General features: G+C 36.9%; 1 pseudogene; it reads left to right on the top strand.

Moving 5' to 3' along the window:
* The first annotated feature begins 1,247 nt into the window (after positions 1 to 1,247).
* Positions 1,248 to 2,211, top strand: LOC110320555 (annotated as a pseudogene).
* Positions 2,212 to 9,320: the final 7,109 nt, after the last annotated feature.

The following is a 9,320-nucleotide window of genomic DNA, read 5'->3' as shown; positions in this document are numbered from 1 at the left end:
TAAAAATCTTTCCCATTTTATAAAATCTCTTTATAAATTCAAATGTACAGTTTATTACTTCCTAAACTAGCAGAATATCAACTCTGACAAAGCAGTTTTGAATTTACTAAAACTTTTGAGTAAACAGTTCATAATCTTGTAATTTTACATTTTATATTTTTATATTTCTTAGTTAATGTATAGATTTTCAATTTAAGCATAATAATTATATAAGATTATTTTATGATTAATAATGCATTTGTTAATGGAATAAAATCTGTGTAAATTACATATTTTTCATTGATTGTCTAAACACAAAATTTTTAGTGTTTAATCATATGAAAAATGCATGCATAATTAAGTATATTTCTTCCTGACTTTCAAACTTCCACTGTTTTTATGCTGTTAGAACTTGTAAGTACAGTTAAGAAAAAAGCTACATGTACTTCATAAGTCAAATTTGACTCTCCTAATAGTTCGTGGGTACACATAATTTGACTATCACCCAACACAAACAAGATGAGAAAGGAAGCAAGAGAGATGAAATATAAATTCCAAAACAGCTTTGAGATTATTCAAAATGTCAAATATTTCAAGAGGATAAGTATGAGTGCATGAGTTTCTATAGAATGTTCTGCAGGAACTGGTGCTGTGCTGCCTCTGTAAGCTATTATCATTCCTCTTTTGACTCAGATTATTTAATTTGAATTTCATGTTAGTTTGAATGAAAATAGTCCTATAGGCACATAGGAACAGGCTTTATTGGGAGGTATGGCCTTGAAGGAAATGGGTCACTAGGGCAGGCTTTGTGGTCTCAAAAGTTCAAGTCATGCTTAATGTAACTCATTGTCTCTTTCTGCTGGCTGCAGATCCAGATATAGAACTCTCAGATACCTCTCTAGCACCCTGCCTAAGTGCTGTAGTGCTCCGCACCAAGGGGATAATGGCCTCCACCTCTGAACTGTAAGCCAGCCAAATTAAATATTTTCTTTTTAAGAGATGCTGTGGTTATGGTGTCTCTTCACAGCATTAGAAACCCTAAGACAAATTCTTTGTATTAAATATAGTGTCTGACTCCCTTATCTGTAAATACATGTAAGATGAACATGAAATCTTACTTACCAGAAGCCTGATGTATATTTTGTTACTTTCTTCATTCCAAACTAAAAAGCTACTTTTATAAGAATAATCAAAATTGGACTCTCTTCATGGCCACGGAGACTAGAAGGAGGACTCTAGATCCGGCTTGGCGCTAGGCCTTGCTCAGCATGGAGAAGACCGAGCTGATCCAGAAGGCTAAGCTGGCCAAGCAGGCCGAGCTCTATGATGACATGGCCACCTGCATGAAAGCCTTGACTGAGCAGGGCGCCAAGTTGTCCAAAGAGGAGAGCAACCTGCTGTTGGTGGCCTACAAGAACGTGGTCGGGGGCCACAGGTCCCCCTGGAGGCTGAGCTCCAGTACTGAGCAGAAGATGAGGGTTTTGGGTCTTTGGGGATAGCATTTGAAATGTAAATGAAGAAAATATCTGATTAAAAAAAAGTAAAAAAAGAAAAGACAATAAAATCTATGAGGAAGAAGAAGAAGAAGAAGAAGAAGAAGAAGAAGAAGAAGAAGAAGAAGAAGAAGAAGAAGAAGAAGAAGAAGAAGAAGAAGAAGAAGANGAAGAAGAAGAAGAAGAAGAAGAAGAAGAAGAAGAAGAAGAAGAAGAAGAAGAAGAAGAAGAAGAAGAAGAAGAAGAAGAAGAAGAAGAAGAAGAAGTTGTTGCACCTGATCAAGGACTATCTGAAGTCGGAGCTAAGGTTCATCTGCAGCATGTTCGATAAGTATTTAATAGCCAATGCAACTAATCCAGAGAGTAAGGTCTGAAGGGAGATTATTTCTGGTATCTTGCTGAAGTGGCTTGGAGCGATCGAAAACAAATGATAGAAAATTCCCAAGGAGCCTACCAAGAGGCATTTGATATAAGCAAGAAAGAGATGCAGCCTACGCATCCAATCCATCTGGGGCTGGCTCTTAAATTTTCTGTATTTTACTATGAGATGCTTAATAATCCAGAGCTTGCCTGCACACTGGCTAAAATGGCTTTTGATGAGGCCATTGCAGAGCTTGATACACTGAAGGAAGACTCCTACAAAGACAGCACTCTCTTCATGCAATTGCTTAGTGAAAACTTAACATGTACATCAGACAGTGCAGAAGAATGTGATGCAGCAGAGGGGGCCGAGAACTAAAGACATCCACAGTACCAACCCCCTTCCCATCAAGAAAACCTTTCTACATCTCCATTCCTTATTCCACTTGGATTTCCTCTAGTAAGGAAGCCCATTCATGTGTATGGGATCAATTCTTTATAGTCTTCCCACACTGCAGCTTTGGGGAAACTCCATCCCTTGGTTTGTGTGTGTCTCTGACTTCCTGGTGTGCAATTACTGCCGTAGAAAAGTATCAATAGCTTCATTTCATATAAACACGAGTAACTTCCAGACACTTGCTTAGAGGAGTGACAGCACATTTGGTATTTAAATACTCTGAACCAGTTCTGCAAGTTACAGTGTTTTGTATTACTGTGAAAATATGGAAAATGTAGTGCATTACAATTTAAAGTAATTGTAATAATAACTTCTTGATTTCTACATTCCTTTTCTGAACCTTCTTGGGGGCTTCCATTCAGAAGCAACTTTATTACAAATTCCTTTTACTAGGAATTCAGAAGTGTTACATTGAATGGAAACATGCTTAATGCATCTGGGCTTGGGGTCACAGATTGAAATATCTCCTGTGTCACATATTCTGGAGGTTACATCTGTCTGTGACAACAGGGACTTTCCTTATGCATTCTTCATTTGCTGCTCTTTAAATTGACAACTTCCTTTCCAATAAAAATTCACTTACACCTCCAAAAACAAAAACAAACAAAAAAGGAATAATCAATGTTATTTTACCCAGACTTAGCTTTGATGAGTGACAGAGGACAGTGTCATGCTCTACTGTCAGGAACATTTGTCCTCTCAAGAACCAGAGCCATCTAGTAATTTCACCCCTCTGCCTGCAGAGTATTATATTAAAATATTATTGTTTTGAACAGTTTTTTTTACTCCATCCTCAAACTATCTTTTCTCACTTTGTAACTAAGAAAAAAATTCCCAAGTACAACACGAGAATGAGATGTTATTAATTGAGCCTGCTACAGAGAATCTCTATGTATTTCCTACAGAGACATGTACAAGGAAAACAAAATCAATCCTTAGCTATGCACACATTGTTCTACAACTTTATAATTTCTGTGGATTTGTTGCTTATTTGTTTTCAGTACCAAACTCAGCAATGTTTTCTCTGAGAAACAAGACTACCAAGGCAATAATTAGACCTCAATAAATTCTGGCACTGAGAATGAGAAACATAGAGGGAAAGCCAATACAAATCATCATCATCGCAGGAGAAAAATAATTATAAAATAAGAAAATCAATAGGGATATCTTAATCTTATTAAGTGATTAGTAAGTTTAAAAAGTGCAAAATATAACACTATATATTATATATTTGAGTAGAATTTCAAACACTGGATTGTTATTTTTGAACTGTTTTATTCCTAAGATTTAAAAAAAAAAAACTATTGGATGAATGGAAAAGAAAGGCAAAAGTTTAACAAATTGTTATTTTTCAAACCCAAAATAAAAATTCTCCCAATATGTTTGAAACCTAGGATATGCAATAAATCATTTTCTGAAATATCATCTCTCAAATGATAACTATTTAAATTTATGTGTGTGTATATATACCCAGAATTATCTACTGCTAATTATGCGGTAATTTATTAATTTATGTGGTAACTTGCTGTCATTTACTCAGGACCTGGGTTATCCTATGATTCCACTTACAGTAAGAAAGGAAGGAAGAAAATAAGAACAATATGAAAGAATTGAAGAAACTTAGTTTACTAGTTATTAGAGGAAGTAGACCTTATCTTTCTGTACTACTTCTAATAGTAGTAGTACAGAAAGATAATGCTACTGCAAGTCATAGATTATGACATTAATCTATGCAAAGATATGGCTTGCTTCCTTTTTTTCATTTTCATTGGTTATTATATTTCTTTACATTTCAGATGTTATCCCCCTTCTCAGTTTCCCCTCCACAAGCTCCCATCCACTCCTTCCCTGCCCCTGCCTATATGATAGTGCTCCCCACACTCCCATGCACTCCTGGCTCAGTGGCCTGGCATTCCTCTATCCTGGATCATTAAGCTTCAACTGGACCAAGGGGCTTCCTTCCAGTGATGCAAGATAAGGCAGCTACATATCCAGCTGAAGCCATGGGTACTCCATGTGGACTCTGGTTGGTGGTTTAGTTTCTGGGAACTTTGAGGGGGTCAAGTTGATTGACATTGTTGTACTTCCTATGAGATTGCAAACCCCTTCAGCTCCTACAATCTTTGCCCTAACTTCTCCATTGGGAACCCCACACTCAGTTCAGTGTTTGGCTGTATACATCTGCATCTGTACTGATCCAACTCTGACAGAGTTTCTCATGGGACAGCTATGCCATACTCCTGTCAGTAAGCACTTCTTGGCATCAGCAATAGTTTCTGAGTTTGGTGTTAGCAGATGGGATGGATTCCTAGATGATACAGTCTCTGGATGGGCTTTCCTTCTGTTTATGCTCCACTATTTGTCCTGCATTTCTTTTTGACAGGAGGAATTCTGCATTAATATTTTTTGAAGTATTATTATATATTTTGAAGTAAAAATATTTTGAAGTAATATTTTTTTGGGTAGGTGGCTCTATTCCTCAACCGGGAACACGCCTATCCACTGGAAATGGTCTCCACAGGTTCTATCTCCCCTTTGTTGGGTATTTCAGCTAAAGTCCTCTCTGTTGGATCCTGGGAAACTTGTGGTTCCCTGGCATCTGAGATTTTCAAGAGATTACCCCCCAGTTACCCATTCCCCCATTGCTATACAACTTCTTTCAAATTCCTGACCCTCTGTACTTCTCCCCTATCTCCTCCCATATTTGAACTGGCTCCACTTTTCCCTCCCTCTCCTCTCTCTCGCAAATCCCTCTCTCACCTACTTCCAGAGATTATTTTCTTCCCCCTACTGAGCAGGTCTGTAGCATCTACACTTTGTTGTGGTCTTCTTTCTTCTTGAGTTTCATATGGTATGTGAATTCCAAGCTCCTTTTTGGCTAATAAACATCCACTTACCAGTGAATGAATACCATGTGTGTTCTTGTTATACTCACTCAGGACGGTATTTTCAAGTTCCATCCATTTGCATGCAAATTTCATGAAATCATCATTTTTAATAGCTGAGTACTGCATTGTGTAAATGTAGCATATTTTCTGTCTCTATTCCTCAGGTGAAGGACATCTGGGTAGTTTCTTGCTTCTGGCTATTATAAATAAGGCTGCTATGAACATAGTGGAGCATGTGTCCTTGTTATATGTTGGAACATCCTTTCACTATATGCCCAGGAGTGGTATAGCTGGGTCCTCAGTTAGAACTATTTCTATTTTTCTGAGGAACTGCCAGATTGATTTCCACAGTGTTTGTTCCAGCTTGCAATTCTACCAGCAATGGAGGAGTGTTCCTCTTTCTCCATATCCTTACCAGCATTTGCTGTCACTTGAGATTTTGATCTTAGATATTTTGACTGGTATGAGGTAGAATCTCTAGATTTTTTTATGAAACTGGAAAGTTATATTGAACCTGAAAATTATTGCATATTGATTGAGAAATGGAAGACTGTCTCCAAAACAAGTAATTTCATCTGTAAAGGAAGTCATGAGATAGGTTTAAAAAATACTTTCTAATATGATGAACTGTAAAGTGACAAATGGATGGTATATATAACATTCTATGTATATGTCTATGTGGCATGTGAATTTGTGTGTGTTTTTGTGTCTGTACTCATATAAAACAGTAATATGAAATAGTACAAAACAGGTACAGATATTCTGATAAATACCCTATATTGGTAACTGTAATATATATTATTATAAAATTATTTTTGTACAGAAAATGGAAAGTTTGCATTTATATATAATTTTATTTTATTTTTCACCTTTTATTGTTTTATTTGTGTGTGTGTGTGTGTGTGTGTGTGTATGTGTGTGAATTTTGCATCATCTCTCCTTCTTTCCATATCTGCCATCCATCCTCTTCAAACAAAAACAAACAAGCAACAAAAAGAACCAAACATGTAAAAATGAATCTTCCTATCCAAGCTGGAGTGTGTTGCAAGTCTTTTGCCCCAGTGGGTTTTCCTGCAGTTGTATTTTGCTATGAGTCATTGTTCTGGTTCTAGGTCTCTAACTTTTGCTACACTATCAATAGTGAATCTTCACTGGTATTCCTATGAGATATACTGTTGTTGTCCTGTGTCATGGAGATTATGCAAGATTGGATTTGCAGGATTGGCTCCTTCATAAGTTTAGCAGTTCAAGATAGGTGTCTTAGTCAGGGTTTCTATTCCTGCACAAACATCATGACCAAGAAGCAAGATGGGGAGAAAAGGGTTTATTCAGCTTGCACTTCCATACTGCTGTTCATCACCAAAGGAAGTCAGAACTGGAACTCAAGGAGGTCAGGAAGCAGGAGCTGATGCAGAGGCCATGGAGTGATGTTACTTACTGGCTTGCTTCCTCTGGCTTGTTCAGCTTGCTTTCTTATAGAACCCAAGATAACCAGCCTAGGGATGGCAACACCCACAATTGACCCTCATACCCTTGATCACTAATTGACAAAATGCCTTACAGCTGGATCTCATGGAAGCATTTCCTTGCCTGAAGCTCCTTTCTCTGTGATAACTCCAGCCTGTGTCAAGTTGACACAAACCTAGCCAGTACAATAGGCTAGATGCTGGGGTGTTCAAACTCAAATCCTTTAATTTGGGCCTGAGTGGTAACTAAGTTACTCACACCATTGGGACCTTATGATAATATTTTTTAAAGGACTCAATGAGTACTTTAGTCTTATTATTTCCTGTTAGAAAGATAGCTCAACAATTAATAGAACCTGTTACTTTGCAGAGAACCTTGGTTCAATTTTAAGAACTGTATTATTCAATCACAATTGCATGAATCCACTCTAGGGTGTTCAAATCCTGTTTCTGGCATTCATAGGCACCAGGCAAACAAGTGATATATATACACATACATGCATGCAAATATTCATATGCTTAAAATAAAAAAAATAACTCCCCCTGAAATGACCTTTCTTTGTCATTTTGTCCCCCACCTATGGCCTTTACTGTAAGTCCACTCCCACTTCTTTCACTCAGTCTAGGAAGTGGAATTGTGATAGATATATATCACTTACTGCTGAGAGTGCTGAATGCTCTTAACCTCACTATGTTATATTTATCAGTTATGCATCTCTGTGTTAATCACTATCTACTGCAAAAAGAACCATTTTGGAGAGGAATGAATGATACTCATACTCATACTCATACTCATACTCATACTCATCTATGATAAACCATTAAGTGTCTGTTTAAAACTATATTGTTTAACTTCATAATAGTAAGTATTTACGTAGTGAGTATAACATATTTAGCCTCAGATTATTGGTTCTAGTATGATTTGTTTCTTGTAGTGTGGGTTAAAGTCAATAAAAAATGGTTGGATGTCTAAAACTATCCATGCCATTGTTGCCTAAGTGACATATCTATCTAGACAGTTGTTACTATAGATTTCAATGTTCACAGCTGGGTAAGATTGATACCATAGTAGTTAGCATTCACAGCATCCCCAGCACCATCAAATGTAGCTAGTTTGAATGACATGTCAGTACCAGTTTGATTTCTTCATGTGCTATGATTCATCCATATGGTCTTACCTTCAGGCTATGGAAGGTTACCAAGAACACTGACAATAACCTGTAATGGTTGCAATACTTATTCATAGCAGTGGTTTTAAGATTCACAAAACATAAACAAAAACCAAACAAGTCAAAATTCCAGGAGGGGGAAGTGGGCATGGATGACCATCTCTTCCTGAAGATACATCTGGCAGGATAGAAAGTCTTTTCTTTTTAAGTCTGGCCTTTAGAGTTTTGTTTATCAACAATACTATAATGGATAATCTAAAAGCAGAAGAATGCAGCTCACATGTATTAGACTCAATAGATTTAGAATAAACAAATAAGTGGACAAAAATTGGGGACATAAGTACATAGGGACAGATGGCTGAGGAGGTAGGATGAGGAATACAGGTCAATATGACCAATGTACATTGTAGGAAATTAACATAAATTAATCTTCTACTGTATTTTCACCATACAATTATTTTCCTCAACTCCTTAAATGAAGGAATAAGAAGGACTGAAAGAAAGAAGGAAAGAAAGGAAGAAAGAGAGGAAGAGGGTGGGAAAGAAATGGGAATCAGGAAATGAAGCCTTCAAGCACACTATTATCATTTTGTAGAAAAATATAGGTATTTGATCTGTGAAGGCAAAGGGTCTCTGCTGCATTTACCTTCTTTATTTTATGAATGAAAGAAGCAATATATAATAAAATGTTAAAAGACACACCTTGTTACAACAAAACCTTATGAACCCATGTGGAGGCTGCATTTGTCAACTTCTCATTTAGAACACAGAACAGCCAGGAAACCATGGAAAGCAAATGAGAACAATGATATTGATGAACAAACCACTCTAGTACAGGAGTACGGGCTTCCACATTATGGGAGATGGGGAAACAAGGCATAGAAAACACTTGGGAGATGAAGAAATTATTCTGGAGATGCCATTTCACTGCAGTGATACAGGAGCAATGTGTAAGAACAAACATATGTGATATAAGGTTAGGGTTAGGGTTAGAGTTAGAGTTGCAATGTTTATAAAAATGAAAATGTACATAACCTCTTAATGGGTAAGTTGGGCAAGGAGAAAGGGTTTCAGAGAGAGAGTTAGAGTAGTAATATGGTGAATAGTGTGCATTCATGCTAGTTGATATGTTGGGGCTAAAATGATGGCTGCATCATGTGGAACCTCTTCTTAGATTTTGATAAATTTATCTAGTGATAAACTTTGACCTGCAAAAACATTATTTTTGCCTAAAATGCATCCAACCTTAATTCACATTCAGGGAACACTTGGTGGCGATTAAAGTTGATTTCAGAGTAATTGAAAAATGAAAGAGTAGAAAGCAAAGACAGAATAAGGAACAAAATACCCATGAAAGGATATAGGTACAGAAACAAAATTTAGAGCTAAGATGAAAGGATGGACTATCCAGAGACTACCCCATCCGGGAATCCATCCCATCATCAGCCACCAAACCCAGATACTAATATACATGCCAGCAAGATTCTGCTGAAGGGACCCTGATATAG

Source organism: Mus pahari, chromosome 4 (assembly GCF_900095145.1).
Source record: "Mus pahari chromosome 4, PAHARI_EIJ_v1.1, whole genome shotgun sequence".
Taxonomy (NCBI): domain Eukaryota; kingdom Metazoa; phylum Chordata; class Mammalia; order Rodentia; family Muridae; genus Mus; species Mus pahari.
The sequence above is the reverse complement of the archived record's forward strand: the minus strand, read 5'-3'. Positions and strand labels throughout refer to the sequence as shown.